At 50.8% G+C, this 24,635-nt stretch overlaps 1 pseudogene; it reads right to left on the minus strand.

Moving 5' to 3' along the window:
* Window positions 1–24,299: 24,299 nt before the first annotated feature.
* Window positions 24,300–24,400, minus strand: LOC125123764 (uncharacterized; annotated as a pseudogene).
* Window positions 24,401–24,635: the final 235 nt, after the last annotated feature.

Raw genomic sequence — 24,635 nt, forward strand, 5'->3', positions numbered from 1 at the left:
CCTGGTTTTTCCAGGACTTTCTTGGTTTTAAAACAGGAAGTCCTGCATCCCAGGAAATCCCTGAGTCCTGGGAAAACTGTCTTCCTCCAGCTGTAGCTTCGGAGACTCCTTTGCCCCTCCGGTCGTCTGAACCCACCTGCGTTTGGGGGTCCCCAAACAGCCACTGAAAACGCCCCAGCTCACCCGGGGTGGGGAGGTCCTCACAGCCTCCCAGAATGACGCAGACCAAATCACTCATATCGCAGACACTCACAAGTGTCTGGAAAAGTCCCTGTATTTCTGGAAACCCCAAAGATAAACGGCATGCACGACTATCATTACTGAAATTGCTGGCTGCAGCGGAGACGTGCAAGTCCAGTGGCCTCCTGGCGGCGCAGCCCCCGCCTGCACAACCTCTGTAATTATAAGAGAGCATTTTAAATTGTTCCAGTCCAAACAAGACCTGGAAATGCAGAGAGCAGCCTGGTCGTTAGGGCTGGAGATTAACAGTCTCCATGGAGGAGCCTGGAAGGGTTTACTCACAACCCAGGGCAGGGCTGGCGGTGAGGTGCTCACTGTCTCTGCAGCAACAGCATTTGTAGGGGAGTCAGCGGGCCCCCGATCTGCCCTCACCCCCAGGAATGGGCATGAGGGAGGTGCCCTTTTGTTGGGTTGATGCTACGCTGTACTCCACCAACTCAGCATGCACTTGGACGAACTGGCATGTTTAAAATTAAAAGGCAGATATTTTTATGATGAGTTGAGCTTAGCAATCCCTCACCCTTTAGAGCAAGTTAATTTACGCAAAGTGGGAGGGCAGCCCAGCATAAGGCAGTGGCTGGAGGGCAGGCAGGAGGGAGGCTGCAGAGGAGGGGCTGATGGTGGGTACCCCGTGCTTAAGTCCCAGCCCCACCCTCTTATGGGCGGTGTTTTTGACCTCTCTGAGCCTCGGTTTCTCTAGCTGCAAAATGGATGTAATTCTAGCATCTACTGCATAGCTCTTGTGTAAAGATTAAAAAGAAAAATAAATATCATGTGCTTGGCATGTTATGAAAACGTGGAACAAAATAACTGTACAGTGATGAGTGTTATTCTTGCTGGTTGGTGTTATAATTATCAGGCTTCTTTTGCCATTCTTCAAGGGACCCACCTGACTCTGCAGGTGGAAATCGTCCCCACCCTGCTGTCGCCACTGCCTGAGATGTTCGAGGCACACCCAGGAAAAGAGCAGACCTTCAGCCAAACTTCCGCTGAGTGAATGAGACCATAATTCATTGGAATTCAACTAACCAGCCTTAACCCGATCTGCTGCCCCCAGCCCCGACACGTCTATACTGCTTAACACAAAGGGAACAAGCAAGGACTCGCCCAGCAGATCCTGGGAGAGGGCGGGGACCCAGCCGACCTGGAAGCACGTCCACTGCCTCCATCTCTCAAGGTGATGCTCCAGTGTTGTAGCAGCACAGGTGCTAGAGGGAGGTCCCATCAAGCTTTGTGGCCCTGAAAGTGGCGGAGAACCAGATGAGGGAAGAATTGCACGAGGCCACTGATTCTTCGTGAGTCCGGCATGAAGGGGCCGTGGAAAAAGCTGACCAGCTATGTTCTTTATCTCCATCTCCTCTGGCCCAGAGATTTCCCATGAATTGAGCTTTCCCACCCCGGGGTCCTTGTCTGAGAAGCATCAGGGCACATCGCTGCGTCCCTTCCTTTATCTAGCAATCGGGCAGGGACTCAGAGAGCTCAGTCTCACGGGCAAGTGGGACATCCAAGGCAAACATATCACCCTCTGAGGAGCCCCTTAGTTCTTGTGCAAAAGAGAGGGGGAATCAGGGGGGGAAGTGAGAGAAGGAATGACTGAATGAATGAGTGAGTGAATGAACTAGGCGCCTCCCTCTCCAGGGATGTGGGCACGGTAAGTGCAGGTTTGTAGAAGGCCACAGGGCTGGAGGACCAGACCTGCCACAACTACCAGGACGTCCCAAGCTGAGTCAGTCCCTCCCTCCCCACTTCCTGTGCCTCCTGAGTCGCCAGTCCCTCTGCCTCTGTCTATTCTCCTTCTTCCATTTCAGCGGGGCGGGAGGAGGGGGGGTGTCCAGGGAGCAGACACTGAGCAGGCAAAATGTAAAAATTCTCTTCAATGGTGGTGGTTCGGGGATGCTTAGATAAAAGCAGTACTCAAAACTTTATTGATTTGTGTCTCTGTCCCAAACACCTGGAAAAAATCTTGAGGCATTGCTTAATGACCCTTCTGCCTGGACTGTGGGTGTGATGTCTGGAGGCACAGCCGCCATCTTGCAACTGTGAGGTGATAAACATGCCAGCGAAGGGAGACATGGGAAGAGAGAGGGAGAGAATCAGAGGGTCCGAGATGTACACACACAAAATCTAGGAGAAGAGTGAGGGGGAAAGAGAGGAAAAGAGAGCGAGGGGTGGAGAGAAGATGGCCCCATGAGTCACCGCTTTATCTGAATGTTGACTGCTCTGGGGAGCCCCGCCATCTGGGCACCACTGTCCTTGGCCCTCTATCCTTTATGGCCTGAACTAAGGTGAGAAGGCTGCTCACCTCCTGGTAAGGTCAGAAAGCTGTCCCTGCCCTGGGGAGGCTCTGGAGCATTCGTACCACCTGTCCACCAGAGATCCTTTCTGACCTCTGTTTCTGCTTTGGAACGCAGGATGGAGTAGGCAGCGGGGAGGAGGGAGTCCTCCTGGGTGGGTGTATTGATTTGGGGCCTCTCCCTAGAGGCCTTGGCAGCAGATGTGTTTTCCGAAAGAAAAAGAATAAACACAGAGACTCCAGCAGGGGGGTGGTGCGGGTCTGGCACACAGGCAGCTGGGACCACGTGTGTGCACGTGGGTGTGAGCGTGTATGCACATGCGTGTGGGTGGGCCACTGTGCTGCCACCGTCATCCTACCGTCACTGTCTGGCTCTTTGGAATTTCCAAAGCACCTTTTCAAAAATATAACATCCTACAACTCAGCCACTGAAAGTACACAACTCAGTATTTTTAGTACATCACGGAGCTGGGCAATCGTCACCACAATCAATTTTAGGATACTGCCATTGCCTCGAAAAGAAGCTCTGCTCCCATCAGCCGCCTCTCCCCCACCCACCTCCAACTCCTGACCCCCTCTGTCTGCGGCCGCGTCTGTGGGTTTAGCTCTTCCAGACCTTTCATGTAAGTCAAGTCCTACATGAGGTGGGCTCTGTCTGGCTTCTTTCATGCAGAATAATATTTTCATGGGTCATCCTCGTTGCAGTATGTACCCTATTTCTTTTATGACCAAATTATAGATTCCATTGTATGGACGGACCACATTGTATTTATCCACGCCTCGATCGAGGGGCATTTGGGTTGTTTCCACTTTGGGCTATTATGAATAATGCTGTTATAAATATCCATGAACAGATTTGTGTGTGTGTGTGGCACCCACAGCATGTAAGAGTCCCAGGCCATGGCCCGTAAAGCACTGGTTCCTTAACTTGCTGTGCACAGGAAACTCACTCATGTACAGGCTTTTGTGTGGATGGATGTTTTTTATTTCTCTTGGGTATAGACTGAGTGGGATTGCTGGCTCATATAGTAACCTTATTTTTTTTTTGGGGGGGGGGGTCTTTTTAGGGCAATGCCCATGGCATATGGATGTTCCCAAGCTAGGGCTCTAATCAGAGTTGTTGCTGCCGGCCTACGCCAGAGCCACGGCAACGCCAGATCCGAGCTGTGTCTGTGACCTACACCACAGCTCACGGCAACGCCAGATCCTTAACCCACTGAGCGAGGCCAGGGGTTGAAGCCGTAACCTCATGGTTCCTGGTCGGATTCATTTCCGTTGCACCAGGACGGGACCTCCCTCCTATGTTTTAACTTTTGAGAAACTACCAGACTGTGATCCAAAGTGGCTGTGCAATTTTACATACCCACCAGCCGCACAAAAATGGTACAGGTTTCGCCACCTCTTCCTCAACCCTTGCTATAGTCTGTCTTTTTAATTCTAGCCATTGCAGTGGGTGTGAGATGCTGTCGTGTCATGACTTTGATTTCATTCCCCTGATGACTAGCAATGTGGAGCATCCTTTCATGTGCCTATTGGCCACTGGTACATCTGCTTTGGAAAAATATCTATTCAGATCCTTTGTGAGTGTTTCAATCGAGTTATTTGTCTTTATTAGCAAAGCACTTTTATAGGCACGCATTCTTTCTTCTTCTTTTTTTGTCTTTTTAGGGCTGTACCCATGGCATATGGAGTTTCCCATGCTAGGGGTCCAATCAGAGCTGTAGGCACCAGCCTACACCACAGCCACAGCAATGCGCTATCCTTAACCCACTGAGTGAGGCCAAGGATTGAACCTGTGTCCTCATGGATGCTAGTTGCATTTCTTAACTCCTGAGTCATGCGGGGAACTCCAGCACACACTCTTCTGTCCCATGTCACTGCTACAAGATAGCATTTACTATGTCGTCACCCATTTTTACAGATGAGGAAACTGAGGCCACTGGGGAGGCCACATAATTTGCAGGGCCCTGTGCGAGGCTCCTGGTTCGTAAATCATTCAGAACCTCAGGCAGGTCAGCAGAGCATGAAACCAGGCAAGAGGCCCTGTGTGTCTGCACGGCGCCACCACCAGCAGAGCTGCCCCTGTCTAACTCACTGTCACCATAACAGCTACCATGTGTGTGGCGGTTACCAGGTGCAGGGGCCGTGCTGGACGCCTGGCTACAGGGCTCACGGGGTCCTGACAACTAATCTGGGGGGCAGCTGCCAGTGCCGCCTGTACCTTCTAGGTGAGAGACAGAGGCACAGAGACAGCGTGAGCCTCGTCCAAGGTGTCAGCGTGCACGTGGCAGGATGCGACCTGAGGTCTGACTCGCGGCCCGGAGAGGCGCTGCTGTGCGCTGCCGTCATCCACAGATGTCACCTACCGGGTCCTTCCCATAGCCCGCCTGCCTGAGACAGCGCCACGGCGATGATGTGAAGACCGTCGGGGGCAATGGGGAGGGGGGGTCTGGGTGCAACTCTGGGGGACAGTGTGGCACACGCATTTCTGAGCAGCAAGGGTACCAGGATATTAACCCACCAGCTCTGTCCATCACAGTGAGACTGGCTCTCCCGGGCCTAACTCCAGAATGCTCCCTATGTGCTCCTCCAAGCACCCTGTAAGGTAGGTTTTATTGCTCCCATTTTATAGATGGGAAGGCTGAGGCCTGGAGAGGCAAATCTACTTGCTCAGGGTTACTGTCCTAGTGATGGGTTGAGCTGCGATTTGCACCCAGACTCTCTGGGTCCAGAGGCCACTCTCCTAACCTCTGCAGGGCATGGTCCCTATGCCCCTTTGCTAGCAATGGCGGCCCCGATGGCCAACAAGCCCAAGGTCTCAGTGTCATCCTGGACCTGCCAACACTGCTGCCCAGGGCTCCATGCCTGGAGCTGGCGGTGGTCTGCTCGGCCCCGGGGTTTATCGCTGTGCTGTACACGTCCTCGGCCCCCTCCCCCGCTGCCCGGGGCTCCCGCCCCTTTGATGTGGTTCCTGTTTCCCAGCCTGCATCTGGCCTGCACATGGAGGGGCGGGCATCTGAGCACCCACCGCTGCTTCCCCAGCATCTTCCCGATTCTGTCTTCCTGCCTGGGGCTCTGCATTTGGAGGGGCCTGGGGTCAGGGGGCTTGGAGGCAGCCTCTGGGGAGACACAGAGACCCAGCACCCGGTCTGCTCTTGAGGAACGAGAACAGAGCAGATGTTCACTGTGACTGCAGCAAAAAGCTGCCTTGCTGGGAGCCCCCCCCAGTGTCCCCCTCATTGCCCCGGACCCCCTCTGCCCCACGTCCAGCATCAAAAGGTAGCAGCATCCGCCCAGTGGGGCGGCCAGCATCAGCCTCTGACAGTGTGTTCTTTGCTTTTTTGAAGAAACTTTGCAAAAGTGGGGGCAGGGCATGGGGGTGTGAGTCTCCGGGAACATCGTAGGGTCCCACCGGACACCCGCAGGTCACAGCCACCACAGGCCGTGGTGAAGGTCCTCAGGGCTCTGTGGCCATCAGCAAGTGGGTGCATCCACACGGGTGCGTTCTGGAGGCCTGAAGGCCTGGGTTTGAATCCTGTTCCTACTCTCAGGGCTGTATGACCATAGCCAGGTGACAGAACGCTCTGTGCCTTCGATTTTGCATCTAAATCTGTCCGTGGGAGCACCCTCTTCGAGGGGCTTCTTGAAAGATAAAGTTAAATGATACGCTCTTCGGGTCCAGCTTACAGTTGAGTGGCTCGTCTCTAATCATGAGTGATGCTGAACATCTTTTGTGTGTTTCTCGGCCATCTGTATGTCTTCTTTGGAGAACTGTCTGTTTAGCTCTCCTGCCCGTTTTTTGATGGTTTTTTTTTGTTTGTTTGTTTGTTTGGCATTGAGCAGTAGGAGGTATTTACAAATTTTGGAGATTAATTAGAGAAATGCAAATCAAAACCACTATGAGATACCACCTTCCACCAGCCAGAATGGCCATCATCCAAAAGTCTGTAAACAGTAAGTGCTGGAGAGGGTGTGGAGAAAAAGGAACCCTAGTACACTCTTGGTGGGACTGTAAATTGATGCAACCCCTGTGGAAAACAGTATGGAGAGTCCTCAGAAAACGAAACATAGAACTACCATTTATTTGACCCAGCAATCCCACTCCTGGGCATCTACCCAGAGAAAACCATGACTCGCAAAGACACAAGTACTCCAATGTTCATTGCAGCACTATTTACAATAGCCAAGACATGGAAACAACCTAAATGTCCATTGACAGAGGAGTGGATCCAGAAGATGGGGTACATATACACGATGGAATATTACTCGGCCATTAAAATGAACGAAATACCGGCATTTGGAGCAACATGGATGGACCTAGAAACTATCACGCTGAATGAGGTCAGTCAGACAATGAGACACCAGCATCAAATGCTTTCCCTGACATGTGGAGTCTGAAAAAAGGACACAATGAACTTCTTTGCAGAACAGATACTGACTCACAGATTTTGAAAAACTTATGGTTTCCAAAGGGGACAGTTTGGGGGATGGGGAAGCGCTGGGGTTGTGGGATGAAAATCCTATAAAACTGGATTGTGATGATCATTGTACAACGATAAATGTAATAAATTCATTGAGTAATAAAAAAACTTAGCGTCACATACAAATTTAAAATAAATAGGGACATCTGTGCAGATTTGTGACCTACTTTTAAAACTGATGTCACAGAGTTTTCTGTGCTCATGGATGTAGTTTCCCAGCATGATTTTAAGCCCTGGTGGCAGAGAGCACAGGCTGTGGAACCAAGCTGTGTGGGTTGCCAATTCCAGCCTTGACAGATGGGAGCTGAGTGACCTTGGACGAGTCACTCAACCTCTCTGGGCCTCAGGTGCCACATCTACTCCACATCTGTCTGTTCTATTGTAATGGGAATGAAAACAGTACCTAGATCAAAGGATAGCTGTAAGAATTAAATTAATACACAGAAAATGCTTTCCCCTGTTTCTGGTTTGAAATAAGCTCTTTGGACGAGTTGGTTATTTCTTTATTATTTCTCCACGGAATCAACATGGCTTCATGTATTTAGTTTGATGTCTCATTCAGCAACTTGCCCAGAGCTGGGGTTCAAAACCAAGACCTGTCTGTATGATACCTAAGCCTGTCCAGCTCTTCAAGGGGGAAGCCTAGGAGCTTTTGACCTTGGCAGGGCAAGCCGAACAGAAACACAGCTGATAGACGCCTGAATTGCAAGAGAACAGTTTCTTGTTATAGGAGGCTCGGACTTGATATGTGAGTTCACGTCCGGCTCTGTCTTCAGCCAAAGGGTCTCAGAGGACTCACTGGCTGTCTCTAAGCCTCGGCTCCCTGTCTGCAAAATGGAGATAATGAGAAAGGACGTCTCCTCACAGGATTGCTGAGAAACAGGTGCCATTGTGGATATAAGGGCAGAGTCAATAGGAAATGCACCTCTCTGGCTTTGAGGTCAGAAAGAGCTAGACTGGCTCCCAGACTCGTCACCTCCTTGAACTCAGCAAGTCAGTTCACCTCGCTGGGCTGGTTTCCTTACCTAAAAAATGGGAGGGGAAAACAGCGGTTTTCTTGAGGTTCAAACATAAGTCAGATGGGGTTGTGCCAACCCAGTAGCCGATCCCTGTCGCTCCGGCTCAGGGGCTGCCGGGGGCACGAGAGCTTCCCGGAGTGGCTCAGCCAAGGCCCCCAGCGTCCTCATCACTCCTATCGGTGGGTGGCCCAGCCCTCGGCCCCGAGGCTCGGTCCCCCTCCCAAGGTTGCACTCGTTAAACCTAAGCATCGGGGTGTCGTCCCATCTCTGCCCTTACTGATGGCAGAAATAATCTTGAAAGGAAGAGCTGTTCAAAGGACGGGGACAATTAAGCATGTGGTTACATATATATATATATATTCACACTTGCTGGATTTCCTGCCCTGGCTCAGTGGGTTAAGAGGCCGACTGCTGCGGCTCAGGTCGCCAAGGAGGTGCAGGTTTGATCCCTGGCCTGGTGCGGTGGGTTAAAGGATCAGGCGTTGCCATAGCTGTGGGAGTGGGTTGCAGCTGTGGCTCAGATTCAATCCCTGGCCTGGGTATGGCCATAAAAAAAAAGGGAAAAAAAGAGACATTTCCTAATTCATCCTATGAGGCCAATGTTACCCTAAAACAAAATCAAATAATAAAGAAATGACAGGGAAGGAAAATTATAGGAGATACATACTTGCTTTTAAAAATCATTTGTCATGGTGCAAAGAGCACACATTACTTTTAAATTAGATAAAATTAGGAGTTCCTGTCATGGTGCAGCGGAAATGTATCTGCCTAGTATTCATGAGGTTGTGGGTTCAATCCCTGGCCTCGATCAGTGGGTTAGGGATCCGGCGTTGCCGTGAGCTGTGGTGTAGGTCACAGATGCAGCTCAGATCCCAAGTCTCTGTGGCTGAGGTGTAGGCCTGCAGCTGTAGCTCTGATTCAACACCTAGCCTGGGAACTTCCATAGGTGCGGCCCTAACGATTAAAAAAAAAAAATTAAATGAGATAAAATTTTAAACCAAAAAAACATAGACGTTAACATAAATAAATGAGGATCTGTGTCATAAGCCCTGTCTGCACGTTCTCCCAGGGCCCCGTTATGACGGGCAGGGGAGCCCTGTGGTTAACCCTCATGGCCTGGTTCAAATCCCAGCCCTAATGCTTACTGCTGAGTGACTGCGGGCAAGTTTACACCGTGACTCAGACTTCTCATTTGTCAAGTGGGCTTAAAACTCTATCTCCATGTCACCGTATGACCCAGAAGTTCCGCTCCTAGATAATACACCCAAGAGAATTGAATGCAGGTGTTCAAAGAAAAACTGGTAGGTGAATGTCCATAGAGGCATTACTCACCGCAGCCAAAAAGGGGAAACACCCCCAATACCCATAACCGATGAATGGATGAAAGAAATGTGGCCTATTCGTGCCGTGGACTATTATTCAGCCAGAAAAATGAGGGCAGTCTTGCTACCTACTGCAACACAGATGAACCAAGATGCTACGTGAACAAAGTCAGACTCAAAAGGCCACGTATGGTATGCTCCTGTTTCTAGGAATTATCCAGAACTGGTAACTCCATAGAGATGGAAAGAGATGAGTGGTTTCGGGGGCTGGGGGCTGGGGGCTGGGGGCTGGGGAAGGAAGGACTGACTGCTTGGTGGGCCCGAGGTCTCTTCCTGGAGGGACGAAAATGACTGGAGTTAGGTAGGGGTGATGGTCGCCCCATGCATGAAAAGCCACTGAATTGCACACTTTGAAACCATTAAAGTGCTGAATTTCACTAAATGAACTTGACCTCAGTAAAACACAAACCCAACAATATCTACCTCCAAAGAGCCGGGTCTGAGAGGAAGCAGCCCCTGTGATGCATTTGCACATGGCCTGGCATCTAAGCAGTACTAGCCCAATCTAGCTCCAAGGGAGTAAGGGGTAAGACTTGCACAGTTCTAGAACCTTCCATCCTGCTCAGACAAGCTGACGATCTGGGCCCGGGAAGCCCTCCCCACGAACCCCTCCGACCTAGTCTAACTGGCACTAGAGGACTGAAGGGAAATTAAAGCCAAACAGGGAAATTGCAGGAGAGTACCTATGATAAAGCCCAGTAACCTGGGTGGTTAATCACGTGGTGCGTCCTCCTTCTTCAGGAAGAAGAGTCTAATACGTGTCATTTTCCCCCCATTTAATAATGAAAATCATTCAAGTGGGACCCTAGAGAGTGTGGACTCTAACAACTTACGAAACTTACACAGTTTTTTAACCTAATGAATTTGATTACATTTATGGTTGTACAACAATCTTCACAACCCCAGTCTTACAGCATCTCCATCCCAAACCCCCAGCCCACCCCCCACCTCCCAACCTGTCTCATTTGGAAACCATACGTTTTTCAAAAATCTGCGAGTCAGTATCTGTCCTTCAGAGACGTTCTCTGTGTCCTTTTTTAGATTCCACACGTAAGTGAGAGCATATGACCTTGGTGGCTCATTGTCTGCGTATCTGACTATCATGCTAAGTGACTGGCTTCACTTAGCATCATCATTTCTAGGTCCACGCATGTTGCTTTCTTTCCTTTTAATGGCTGAGTAATAGTCCGTTGTGTATATACACCTCATCTTCTGGAGCCACTCCTCTGTCGGTGCACATTCAGATTGTTTCCATGACTCGGCTGTTGCATAGAGTGCTGCAATGAACATTAGAGTACAGGTGTCTTTTTGAGTCATGGTTTTCTCTGGATAGATGCCCAGGAGTGGGATTGCTGGATCAAATGCTAACTCTATTTGTAGTTTTCTGAGGAATCTCCACGCAGTTTTCCATAGTGGTTGCACCAGTTTGCATTCCCACCAACAGTGTGATAGGGTTGCCTTTTCTCCACACCCTCTCCAGCATTTATTGTTTGTAGACTTTTTGATGATGGCTATTCTGGCTGGTGTAAGGTGGTACCTCATCGTGGTGTTGATTCGCATGTCTCTAATAACGAGTGATGCTGAACATCTTTTCATGTATTTTTTGGCCATCTGTATGTCTTCTTTGGAGAATTGTCTGTTTAGATCTTCTGCCCATTTTTGGATGGGGGTCTTTGATTTTTTTGGTATTGAGCTGCCAGAGGTGTTTATACATTTTGGAGATTAATCCCTTGTCAGTCTCTTCATTTGCAAATATTTTCTCCCATTCTGTGGGTTGCCTTTTCATTTTGTTTAGGGTTTCCTTTGCTGTGCAGAAACTTTTCAGTTTAATTAGGTCCCATTTGGGTTTTTTTTGTTTTGTTTTTATTGTCATTATTCTAGGAGGTGGATCTGAGAAGATACTGCTGTGGTTTAGGTCAGAGAGTGTTCAGCCTATGTTTTCCTCTAAGAGTTTCATAGTATCTGCTCTTATAGTTAGGTCTTTAATCCATTCTGAGTTTATTTTTGTGTGTGTGGTGTTAGGAAGTATTCTAATTTCATTCTTTTCCATGTAGCTGTCCAGTTTTCCCAGCACCACTCTATACAGTTTTGAATAACAGCAGAGTCAAGTGTGTGGCCTCGGGAACCAGAATGCCGGGGGTCAAATCCTGCCTCCAAGGCAGAGGCTGTGGAGCCTCGGGCAAGGGGCTCAACCTCTCTGTGCCTCAGACTTACCTGCTTGTATGGGTTGCGAGGACGACACGCAGTCGTCAGGCCCACGTCTGGCACAACATCAAGGCTCCCTCGATCCTCGTTTGCTCTTATTGAAGCTGTTGCTCTAGGATGACTCTTCATGAGACGTGAGTCCCCAGGTTTTAGCCACTAAAATGTTCATTTCTGGGCAAACTTCAGGGAGGAAACGGAGATATTTCTAGTCCTTCTGTCTGATCTGATCTGGTTCCCCAAACATCAGTCGCTTCATGGTTTTCACCTGTACTCGTAATATAATGGTATTCTTCGCCCACATTTTATATACCTCCTTTCGGGGCCTCATTTGAATATACACTCTTTTTTTCACTGTGCCTGTGGCATGTGGGTCAGGGATCAAACTCGCACCGTGGCAGCCACCCGAGCCACAGCAGTGGCAGTGCCAGATCCTTAACCTGCTGAGCCACCAGGAGCTCCTGGATATCCACTTTAGGCTTGACTTAAGCAGTTCTAGGTCGCGTGTTTGATATGCTCGTTGTATTTTTTCCCAATAGAGTTAAAACTATGTAAATTGCAAGTCAGTGTTCTACCTAAAACCATTCACATGCCACTAGGGGGTTCAGAACAGCCTTTGTGAAATGCGGGAATAAACTCCTACAGGTGAAAATCCTTCACAGTAAAAAATATTATTTTACCGGAGTTCTTGCTGTGGTGCAGTGGAAACGAATTTGACTGGGAACCGTGAGGTTGCAGGTTCGATCCCTGGCCTCGCTCAGTGGGTTAAGGATCCAGCGTTGCCGTGAGCTGCGGTGTAGCTCACAGACGTGGCTCAGATCCTGCATTGCTGTGGCTGTGGTGTAAGCCAGCAGCTATAGCTCGGATTTGACCCCTAGCCTGGGAACCCCTATGTGCCGCGGATGCGGCCATAAAAAGCAAAAAATAAAAATAAAAAATATATTATTTTACACGGACATGGAGAACAGACTTGTGGTTGCCAAGGGGGAGGAGGAGGGAGTGGGATGGACTGGGAGTTTGGGGTTAGTAGATGCAAACTATGGCATTTGGAGTGGATAAGCAATGAGATCCTGCTGTGTAGCACAGGGAACTATATCTAGTCACTTGTGATGGCACATGATGGAGGATAATGTGAGGAAAAGAATATATGTATATGTATGACTGGGTCACTTTGCTGTACAGCAGAAATTGACAGAACATTGTAAATCAACAATAAAAAAATTATATAAAAAATACAAATATTATTTTAAATGGAAGAAACATCTTCATTCGAGCCAATATTTGATGGTAGAATTGACTCGGGACATTAGAAATGAGGCCAGTTGCTTCCTGCTCTGTTCCACAGACACGCCTCGCTCCTACTAGGACATGGAGCTTTGATGGGCTTTCTGTCTGACACTGGGTCTGCAGTGACCACGCCAATTCCCAGCCTTTGCACCTCAGGAACTATCTGGTGGACAAGAAACCTACCCCACATGGGGAGATGAGACAGCTTGGGAGCCCTTCCTTGATCCTCTCCAGAAAACTTCTTGCTGGTTTGGGCGGGCACAGCAAACGTGATGAATCTGAGAAAGAAAAAGATGCTCCGAGCCAGCTCCCCTGGTCAGAGCGGGGAAGGGCGAGAAGTGGGCTCACTTGTCCAAGGAAGTGGCTCTGTGTCCGTCTGGCCCTCTTCAGATACGGCTTGTTCTAAACTTGCCCAGCCTTTCCCATGTCCTAACCTCCAACTCTGCAGAAGCAAGAAATGCAGTCGGAAAAAAACAGACCGTGCCGGAGTTCCCATTGTGGCTCAGCAGGTTGAGAACCTGACACAGTGTTCATGAGGTTAGGAGTTCGAACCCTGGCCCTGCTCAGAGGGTTAAGGATCTAGCATTGCCATGAGCTGTGGTGTAGGTCGCAGATAGGCTCGGGGCCCGTGTTGCTGTGGCTGTGGCCTAGGCAGGCAGCTGCAGCTCCAGTTCGATCCTTAGCCTGGGAATTCCATATGCTGCAGGTGCAGCCATAACAAAACAAAACAAAAAGAGATCTTTGGAGAGCCCCCCAAAGTTGGCACTTGGTCCCCCCAATTCCACCGCCCCCGCTGGTGCCCACCACCCAGTCTCCGGCCAGAGAGCTTCTTCAGGTGAAAATCAAATCGCATCACTCTGCCATTCAGACTCTGCTGATGCAGCCTCCACACTCAGAACAGCGGCCAGGCTCTCGGCCTCCAGAGCCGTACACGTTGCTGTCCCCATCTCCCCAGCCTCTTCTTCCATCACTCTGATCCCTCCCTTGCTTCCAGCAACTTCCAGCGACTTGGGGTAGCCTGAACACCTCCCAAGCCTAGTCCTGCCTCAGGGCCTTTGCACGAGCTTCAGCCTCTCCTGGAACATTCTGCCCCAGCGAGTGTGCCTGGCTCCCTCCATCATCGCTTCATCCAGGGCTCGACTCCAGGGTCACCTCCTCAGAGAGGCCTTCCCCGACCACCAACTACCATCCGTGTCCCTTCAGGGCACATCTCACCCTGTTGGTTTTCTTATCAGCATCATCAGCACCCAGAGGGTCGCTCGTTCATGGTTCATCTACTTGCTTCCTAACAGGTTAAAGCGGTTTGTCCAGAATGGAGGATCCTCAAAGGCAGGCCCCTGCTCTGTTTCCCACTGGCTCCCCCGTCCCAGCCCAGCTTCTTTGGGTGTTTTCAGAATGAATGAATGAGGTCCATTTTTCAGATGAAGAAACTGATCCCCGACGCGCCCCAGAGCCCTGAAGGAGTTTGTGCTGAACTTTACCCAGCACCCCTTTGGCCAAGCGGTCCCTGGGATTTTCCATTTGAGGATTCCTGTCCCCCCAGCGTGGCAGCTCCCGCACACTCAGTCTGGCTCTCATTACCGGTTGCTGCCACCCACCCGCAGACCCACAAACGTCGAACAGCTGTGCCGCAGGAAATCGCCTCCAACTCAACCCCGATGCTGCAGGGATGTCTTTAGTTAACATAAATAGGCTTTTAACATTCATTTTTTTCTCTTTGTGCAAAATACCTATCATTAATTTTGACTTGCGAGATCAAACAGTTAACAACGTGTTGATCCTAGCTGACTTTCAAGTGATGGATTGTATCATTTCAGAGAGTTATGGCAGGTTGATACTTTCTTTGACAAACACGTCCAAGTCCACGCGAGGGGGCGAACCAGCGTCCAGTTCTGGGGAAGGAAGCAATTAACAGCTCCACTCCGCGGGTTCCAAGCACCATTGCGTCATACCTCCATGTTTTATTGAACACTGCCTTTTTCTTTTGCATTCTACTTTTTTTTTTCCAACCAAAGGAAATGAGCTCCTCTAATCCATCACCCCAAGCAGCCTCAGCGGTAGAGTGGAAATAAAAAGGCTTCTTTGAGCATCATTTGAGCTTTTTCCCTCCCTCCACATTGGCACGGCCCCACAGGACTCTTTTGTGAATGGACTTTTCTTTCTTTCTCTTGTGGCTTCTGTTGCTTTGAAACCCTACATACCAGTAGTTCCGAGACAAGAACCCATACTCAGTGCCTTCAGAGTCCAAACGAGTATATATGTTAAGTGACATCATCTAGGTATGGGACATTAGGGAGTGGTGAGGACTGGGGCAAACTACAGAACCCATGCCTTGCCTGAAGGAGCTGCCACTACTTAGAGACACACTAGAGCTATTTTGAGACCATTTTCCAAGAGAACCTAAAAATCCGGATTTGTATGTGTGTGTGCGAAAACGTAAAAATATGACAAAGGCCAAATAAACCCGGGGGGCCAAAGACCGCCAGCCCTCTGACCAAGCTTCGGAGGTGGAGCATATTTATCCTCCAGGTACAAGTCAGCGGTGAGGGATTTGGAAAAGCCCCCAAAGAAACTAGGTGCATCCCCTGGGAAAGTTAATTTTATTGGAAGTTTTCTTGGGGGAGGGGCATTTGTGGGATTTTACTAGGTGACAATTAAAAACATTATTTTCCTATGAAAACAGACTGAGAAATATTATCAAAGGGGATGTCAAAAGAACTTCACATTGAAAACCACAACGTCAGAGAAATTTTGCTTTTGCAACACGTGACTTTGGGAAGCCCTCTAAGTCCCCAGCTTATGTGCTATTTTCTCCCCCTGCCAGGAGCTTTTGGACAGAAACCCTGGTGAGACACACAGAGACTTGGTTTTCTCATCTGAGAATCGGGTATAATAATGGTCCCTGCCTTTGGGGTCACTTTGAGGAATCAGTGATAACACTTATGAAGTTTCTGGGCTCCCAACTTGTCACCTTACCGCCCAGCCATCTCTCTAGGCATGGCTGTGTCCCTTCACTGTCCCCAGACCCCCCCACAGAGCACAAGCAGAGCAAGAGATGGCGCTCGAAGCTCGTTGTGGGTTGGATCTTCCGGCTGCATGAAGAATTCGTGAAATTTATTGTTCGGCAGATTTAACTTTTTAAATTTTTTTCATTAAAGTCTAGTTGATTGACAGTGTTCTGTCAATTTCTGCTGTACAGCAAAGCGTCCCAGTCCTACATAACTATATATTCTTCTTTCTCGTATTATCTTCTATCATATTCTATCACAAGTGATTGGCTATAGAGCCCTGTGCTGTATAGTGGGACCTCGTTGCTCATCCATTCCACGTTTGCATCCACCAACCCCAAATCCCAGTCCATGCCACTCCCTCCCTTCACCCCCCCGGCAGCCACAAGTCTGTAGTCTATGTCTGTGAGTCTGTTTCTCTTCTGTAGGTAGGTTCGTCTGTGTCATATTTTGGATTCCACATCTAAGTGACATCATATGGTATTTGTCTTTCTCTTTTGACGTCACTTAGGATAAGAATCTCTAGTTCCGGATGTCCCATCGTGGCACAGTGGAAACGAATCTGACTAGGAACCATGAGGTTGCAGGTTCCATCCCTGGCCTCGTTGAGTGGGTTAAGGATCCAGCATGGCCATGAGCTGTGGTGTAGGTTGCAGACATGGTTCAGATCTGGCATTGCTGTGGCTCTGGCGTAGGCTGGCAGCAACAGCTCCAATTAGATCCTTAGTCTGGGAACCTTTATATGCCGCAGTTGCGGCCCTAAAAATAAAAAAAGACAAAAGAGAATCTCTAGTTTCATCCATGTTGCTGCAAATGGCATTATTGTGTTCTTTTCATGGCTGAGTAGTATTCCATTGTGTATATGTAGCACATCTTCTTAATCCATTCTTCTGTCGATGGACATTTAGGTTGTTTCCATGTCTTGGCTATTGTGAATAGTGCTGCGGTGAACCTAGGAGTACATGTATCTTTTTGAATGAAATTTTTGTTCGGCTACATGCCCAGAAGTAGGATTGCAGGATTGATATTTAGCTTTCCGAGGAAACTCCGTCCTGCCCCCACAAGGAATTGGTGAATTTTAAACCACCTCAGAACAAACTGGGGCACGACCTGTGTCTCGCCGTCTTCAGAGCTAGTTTCCTGAATGTTCTCTCCTACTTCCAGCTCCTTCAATATTCTCTTTCTCTTGGTCGTTTCCAGTGCTCGGTGTAGGCTGACACACAGTAGGAACTCATGGAAATTGGGTGGAAAATACAGCCTGCCAAATTAGTTTCCCAAACAGGCCATCTGCTTTAGTGAAAATCTTTTCTGGCAGAATTTTGATGAGCCTTGGGTATGTTGAGGGATTTATGGAGCTGTTAAACATACACTAAATCAATTGATTTTTTTTTTTAAGGGTGGGGGTGGAGAAGTGACATCCTTCAGGGGAAAAGAAAGTCTCGATGCTAGAATTTGCAACCTGGGGCCTGCCACCACCTAGAAAATGGCCACCGCTGTAACATGAACCCAGCTTGTCAATTGGAGTAAGGTCGTTTTAATGTTCCCCAAATCATGCAAAATGTGTATCCAATTAACCACTACTGAAGGGCCTTATTTATAAAATAATACTTTTGTGGTCAGGTTGCACTTTTTCCATTCATTTCTGGTGCACGGGCTCAAGTTGCAGATTCCGCCTGTGATTAATAGCCACAAACATCAGATTTCTACTGGCGTCCAGGGTGCTGGGTGGAGTCCAGCCAGAGCAGATTTCCATGTGGAGCTCAAACCCTGCGACTTTTCATTTCGGCCTCTTCTGCAAAACACGGGGGTGAGGGGAGCGTGTAGGAAGGGCTGGGCTGGGGTGGGGGGAATGGGAGCGGGAAGAGGAAACGTCATTTTTCTTGGACAGCGGTGGGTACAATTGCTGTGTGATCCAGGCGGCCCCTGACACATCCCGTTGGCTAATTGGAGGGGGATGTCTGAAGAATTTTGTGGTATGTGGGAAATAGTTCCCTGGCCCACTCAAAGGTTGGGTTTCCTTTGGTAAAGCCAGTGTTTCTCCTGTTAACGCAGGGTGCGCTGTTCTCAAGCGTTTGTTGAATGACTATGAGGGAAGCAGAAGTCGGTAGGTGAGGATTTAGGATTTGGAGCTGGTAAGAGAGTCAGGGATGGTTTGGTTCAGGGGTTGACAAGGTTTTTCTGCAAAGGGCCAGATAATAAATATTTTCAGCTTTGCTGGCCAGACACCCTCGCTGGCATCTACTCTACCTCCCCCTGAAGGCCTGGAAAATAGGTAAACAAACGACTGTTCCAATAAAACTTTACGTACAAGAGCAGGCGGTGGGTTGGGTTTGGCCCACAAGTCCTGCTTTGCCAACCCTGATTTAGCCCAAGGGGAACTGGGCCATGCCAAACTGAAGCAAGCTGAGCGCTTCACAAAGGACTGAATAAATTCTCCATAAGGAACGTGAATTTGAGTCTCCCGTCTCGGCTATTCAAGGACGGTAACTCTAACGGAAACTGGTTTCTCTTCCAAGCCCCCTGTGCCTCGTGGCAGAACTTTAATTTTAGGGACTTGGGTCCCCCCTTTACCTGGAGCGCGCTCAGGTGGCCCCAGGTGTGTGTGTGGCATCTGGTCCAGGCTGGGCTGGGTGCCCTGGGTACCTGCTGGTCCCGTCCCTCCCTGTCTGCCTCTGCCCTGGTCCTCGGTTCTCAGCAGCTGCACCTGTGCTGTCTGCATCTTGCGAGTGAAGCCTTGCCAGGTGCTGTGTCCCTGGACCCACCCGGCAGAGCAGCCCGACGGCCCACAGAGAGCCTTCTTTGGATGCTATGGGGTTCAGAGCCGAGGACACTCTGGGAGGCCCCCAGCACACCAGGCAGACATGACCTCGGCACCTGCTCCTCTGAGTGTCTCCGGAGAAGGCTGGGAGCTGGCCCGTTCACCAGATCCTCCTCTACGGGTGGCTGGCACAGGCTTTCCGCGCTCTTGGACCGTCAAAGGAACAAGAGGTTCGCCCCTCTCCCCGACTGTGGGAGTCCTGGGGAAGGAGTCCTGCACAGACCTCTATGTGCTCACCTCTGTGTCAGCCACGGACACAACAACGCCACGTGACACACCATCCCTAAACGCAGTGGCTCAAAGCAGTCCAACGGGTTGAATGTAGCTCTGCTGGTCTCTCCTGGGCTCTGCTGGTCTCTCCTGGGTGCTACTGGGCTCTGCTGGGCCCTGCTGGGCTCTGTTGGGCTCTGCTTCAGGCTGGCAGTCTGCTGGGCTCGTCTTACTCAGCTCCATATGTGTTTGTTCTGGGGCCCAGACTGAGGGCAGCAGCTGACCCCGGGGAGAGGCCTCTCTTCACGGGTCCCTGGGGTCCACGAGCCAGGCCCAAGCACGTATGCACTTTGAAGGCCGCTGCTTCTGTCAATCCACTGATGTTCCTTGGCCAATGCAAGTCACATGGCCAAGTCCACAGGCAACCACGTGGGGAGGGATACTCTGCCCAGAGGATGGAGAGGGGAGTGACTGATGCTCAGCAATAATCCAACAGATCACAACCATCACACGTATCTCTTAGAAATGCTTTTGTCAGCAAAGAACAGAACACTCTCGACATAGCTTACATAACAGATTTAGTAACCCCACCGATCATCTGGAGAGAGACACTTCCAGGATTGGTTTCATGACATAACATCAGCAGTGGCCTCTGCCGGGGCTCCTTCTGGCCTCCCGTCCCTGTGCTTTGTTGTCTCGCAGTGGCAAAACGGCTGCCAAGCTTCCAAGTCAAGCATCCTTATGGGATGGCATTCCAAGCAGGAGAACAAAGCAGGCTCCAGACGAGCCTCCAGGAGCTGAATCGAGCCAGCAACTTGATGAATTGGAAACAGATTCTTCCCTGAGCCTCTAGCATGCAGTGCAGCCCTGCTGACACCTCTGTTTTGGCCTCTGGAGACCTGAAGCCCATCTGATGCCTGACCTGCAGAAGGGGCAGCAGCTTATCAGCAATAAGGTGTTACTGTTGTAGCCAAAAAAGGTGGTGGTAATTTGTTTGGGGAGTGATAGGAAAAGAACACGAGGGGCTTCTCTCCTCTCTGTGTCCTGGGCGGCCAAGGCGAGAGTGACCCCAGGGGCACTGGAAGCAGCTGGGGTCACACATCCAGGGAGCGTGAAGGCCAAGGGGATATGCGTGGGCCCAGAGCAGCATTTGCTAGAGTCCTTGTTAATCTCGTCAAGAGCTCCCTTTGGACATAAAACAAAGGTCTGTCTCTCCAGGTCAGTGAACATGGTTAACACGCCCTTTCGTGGCTGCAGAGCGTGGCCTTGGAACAGCTGCAGTCTGTGCCGTTCCACGTGCGATGGGCTCCGTTTCCTCCCCGGGGCCTGGCCGTGTCACCTCCAGGCAGAAGGGAGGCACCTCCGTGAGAAACACAAGTAGGTTTCCCAAGGCACAGTGTCGTGCTTTTGTTTTCTTTTCTGGGGGGAGTAAAACTGGCCTCATGAAACTAGCAGTTTATCTTCGGGCCCTGGAAAACACGTGACCTTAGGGGGCCCAAACAAAAGGGAGCATTGCGGGAGGTCTAAACACCTCTAGGGTCTCTAGTCATCAGGAGCCTTGCTCCTGGGGGTGGTACCAAGAGGCCTTTGATGCGGGGAGTGGGGCTGACAGCACCCTGTGAAAACACACCCCTCATGCCCTCTCCACCCTGAACCTTCCTGGGCTAAATCCTGGTACTCCCTCAGTCCCGCCTTCTCCCTCTTCCCACTCAGAGGGGGAGCCAGCCGGCTGGGGAAGTTCAACTCTAGGAGCTCTAGCTGCCAGGGAGCACCCTCAGGCTGACCCTTCCTTCTTTCCCTTAGTCTTGAACTTCCACCATGTCAAGGTCACCGGTGGTCCCGGGCGTCCCAAGTCCAAAGGAGAAATCGTTCTGCCAGCTCCTCTCTTTGTTCAGTCCGCAGACACTTATTTATTATCTACCGTGTGCTACCGTGTGGCCCCCTCTGGCCAGCTGGGGACCGGACGGAAGCAGAGACAGACTGCACCAGGCGGTGAGGCCCGGGAGGTGACACTAACGGAATAAACAAGCAAAGAAGGGGCTCGTACATGGCAGTAAGGGCAATGCAGCAAAGAGATGCTGGGGGCAAGAGTGCCCAGAAGGGGGACAGCTTTTATCTCAGGAGGGACTGTCACTCGGGCTCAGTGCTCTTCAGGTGTGGGCGTGCTCAGCTCACCTGAGGACCAGGAAGACCAGCAAGGCCCTACGATGATGGAGAGGAGGCGGAGGAGGAGAAATGAGGCCACGGAGTTCCCGTGTGGCTCAGCGGGTTACAAACCCAACTAGGACCCATGAGGATGCAGCTTGGATCCCTGGCCTCACTCAGTGGGTTAAGGATCCGGCATTGCCATGAGCTGTGGTGTAGCTTGGCTCGGATCCGGTGTCGCTATGGCTGTGGTGTAGGTCAGTAGCTGCAACTGCGACTGGACCACTGGCTTGGGAACTTCCATATGCTGCAGGTGTGGCCCTAAAAAGCGAAAGAAAAGAAATGAGGCCAAACAACAGGCAAAAGCCGGGTGATGGGAAGCCTCGAACTCCAAGGTCAAGAGCCCTGGCCTCCAAGGAATGGGAAGCCTGGACAATGCCTGTTCCAGGGAGACTTGACCTGAGCGGAGGTGGCTCTGCCATGACTGGTTCCCAAAGGCACTCACTCGGTCGTCGATTCTAACTGAGCAGCTGGTCTGCACCTGGCACCCTCTCAGGTGCTGGGAGTAGAGTAAGACGGGGGCAGAAAAGGACACTGGGCTTATGTTCCAGCACAGCGTTTCTCAACCTCTGCGCTGGTGACATTGGAGCAGCTTGGTCCTCTGGGCGAGGCCAGGCGTCCTGCACCAGATAGAGTGTGAAGCGGCACCCCCAGGCTACACCCATCAGAGACCCCTGAGCGGTGACAACCCAAACGTCTGCAGACATCGCCACCTGGGCCCCGGATGGGGGACATCCCTGGGGGCGGGGGGGGGCTGCCTCTGGATTGTGATGCCTGACTCATATTTGGAGAGTGTCTCAGGTGTCTGAGTGGGAGATCTGCCTGCGGCGGGTGGACGGTGAGGTTCCAGGATAGCGAGCTGGGGCCTGAGAGCAGCGGGATGGGGGTGGACAACTGGAATGATGACACGGTGGCCGCAGGGGCTTGACCCGTCCCACGGGTCTCTGGAGCTGGGATGCTCCCACAGAGTTGTCCCACACTGAGCAAGGGACCCCGCCTCTAAGCCCCTATTAAGCTGTCCATGGGCTGCTTGGCTGCCGTCCTGGGCTGGGGATCTGATGCTGGTACTATGGTTCTCTTCGGCTGAGGGCAAGTCCCAGAGAAAGAGAGAGACTGCTGAGAGCCGTGGCTGCTGACCCCTGACCCCTCCAGCAGCTGGGGGACCAGAGGCTGGGGGTGGGGGCAAGCATCTCAGCTCCTGGACAGACAGGGACTGTTCCCGCCTCAGGTGGGGGCCTTGGGTTAGCCCAGGAAGCACATCCCACTTAATTCCCACCTCCTGGGGAGCACGTGGCCTCAAAACGTGTCCTGAAGTTTCCGCAATGGGAGATGATGCCCTCAGACATAAAATTAATAGAACGTAAAATTCCTCACTTGCAGCACCGAGTCCCTGGCCCTCGGTACACTGACAATGCAACTCCAAACACTGCCATCATCCCGAAAGGAAACCCCGCACCCATGAAGCAGTCTTTCTCGCTTCCCTCTGCCCTGGCCTCAACCACTAATAAACCCTCTGTGTCTCTGAGTCTACCTCTTACAGACATTTCATGCAAATGGGATCACGCACTCCATGGCCTTTGCTGTCTGGCTTCTTCCACGGAGAATGGCATTTTGTTTTCGAGGCTGGAGGTCAGGTTTTCAAGGCAAGTGCTCCTGGCATCATGCTCAGGCTGTCTTCAGTGACTGATATCGGGGCCTTTCTTGAGAGCTGGTTTTAGGTTCCTGACACCTCTCCTTTGGAATGAGCAGTAATAATCCAGCTGCAGAATCATCACACACAGAGGGGCCCCACCCCATGAGGTGCCCGGTGTCTGTAATTTTAAGAAGTCCATCTGCAATTCTGAGGATGCCCCAGGCTGTTTTTATTTTGTATCCCATCATCGAATTTAACTTTTAGAGCTGTATAATAATACGCCTATAATAATTATATAACATATTCGCAATTGTAACAATAATTGTTCTCCCCGCCCGCCATTTATAGACGAAGACACAGTGGGTCAGAGAGGCCCCATGCCTTGTTTGTGGTGGTTGGGTGGCACGCTGGGAACAGAGCCTAGCCTGTTCGACTCTTGAGAACCTAGGAATTAGGGGAGGGGCTACAGCAAAGGAGCAGGAAGGAGCTGAGCGAGTGTAGAGACAATGCCACGTGTTCATCAAATCCTGTTGGTTTTCCTCTTGGGCTCCCAGGAGCCACTGCAGCCTGGCACTGTGGCGTGACCGGTTCACCCGCTGCAGGGCAGGCAGAGAGCTTGTCCGTGCCTGGCACCTGGGACCTCCCATAGGACACCTGCCCTCACCTTCTCTCGGCTTCTCCACGGCCGGCTGGAGTCCTAAGGGCCACAGAGCCTCACGATGGGAAGGGCCTGATCATGACTTGGGGAAAAACACCCTTCATTGATTGGCCTCCTCTGTCGAGGGACCTAAGAGCAAGCAGCAAACTTTCCCTGCGTGTGTGCATCTCCTGTGGCTGCTGCAACAAACGACCCGACAGACAAGGGCCCTCAACAGCGCGAATGTGTATCTTACAGTTCCGGAGGTCGGAGGCCTGAAATTCAAGGTGTGGATGGGCCTGCCTGCCTTCCTGGGGCTCCAGAGGGGCGCTTGTTTCCTGTCTCGCCAGCTTCTTGAGGCACCTGCCTTTCCTGCCTTCCTCCTCTCTCTGCAGAGCCAGGAACACAGGATCTCCAAATCTTTTTCTTTTCTTTCATCTTCGTATCTTCTTCTTGACTCTGATCCTCATGTCGCCTCTTTTTTTTTGGTCTTTTTGCCATTTCTTGGGCCCTTCCCGCGGCATATGGAGGTTCCCAGGCTAGGGGTCTAATTGGAGCTGTAGCTGCCAGCCTACGCCAGAACCACAGCAATGTGGGATCCAAGCTGCATCTGTAACCTACACCACAGCTCACGGCAACGCCAGATCCTTAACCCACTGAGCAAGGGCAGGGATCGAACCAGCAACCTCATGGTTCCCAGTCGGATTCGTTAACCACTGCGCCACGACGGGAACTTCCTCATGTCACCTCTTATGAGGACCCTCAGGCTCACCTAGATCATCCAGGATAATCTTTAATTTAATCACCTCAATCACATCTATAAAATCCATTTGTCACGTAAAGTATCATACAGTTTCTGGAAATGAGGACACAGTGATTTTTTTAAAAATGTAGAACGCTTCCCAAATTTGCATGTCATCCTGGCACAGGGCTCATCTTCTCTGCTTCATTCCAATTTTAGTACAGGTGCTGCTAAAGCGAGCAGGACACGGTGATCTTTGAGGAGCCCTGGTTCAGTCTGCCATCCTGTGTTAAGCCGCTGTGGTCGGGGCGTTATCAGTTGCAGCAGCTCATAAGGGTTCCTGCTAGTATCTCCCAAGAAAGAAGGTTGACCACCAATATCTAGCATCTCCATCTTCTAATGGCGCCTTGCTCAGAGCCGAATGCACGTCACAGAAAAGTGAAATGGATTTCCTTGGAAGGACAGAGATTTTCCTCTT

This window comes from Phacochoerus africanus, chromosome 3 (genome assembly GCF_016906955.1).
Source record: "Phacochoerus africanus isolate WHEZ1 chromosome 3, ROS_Pafr_v1, whole genome shotgun sequence".
Lineage (NCBI taxonomy): Eukaryota > Metazoa > Chordata > Mammalia > Artiodactyla > Suidae > Phacochoerus > Phacochoerus africanus.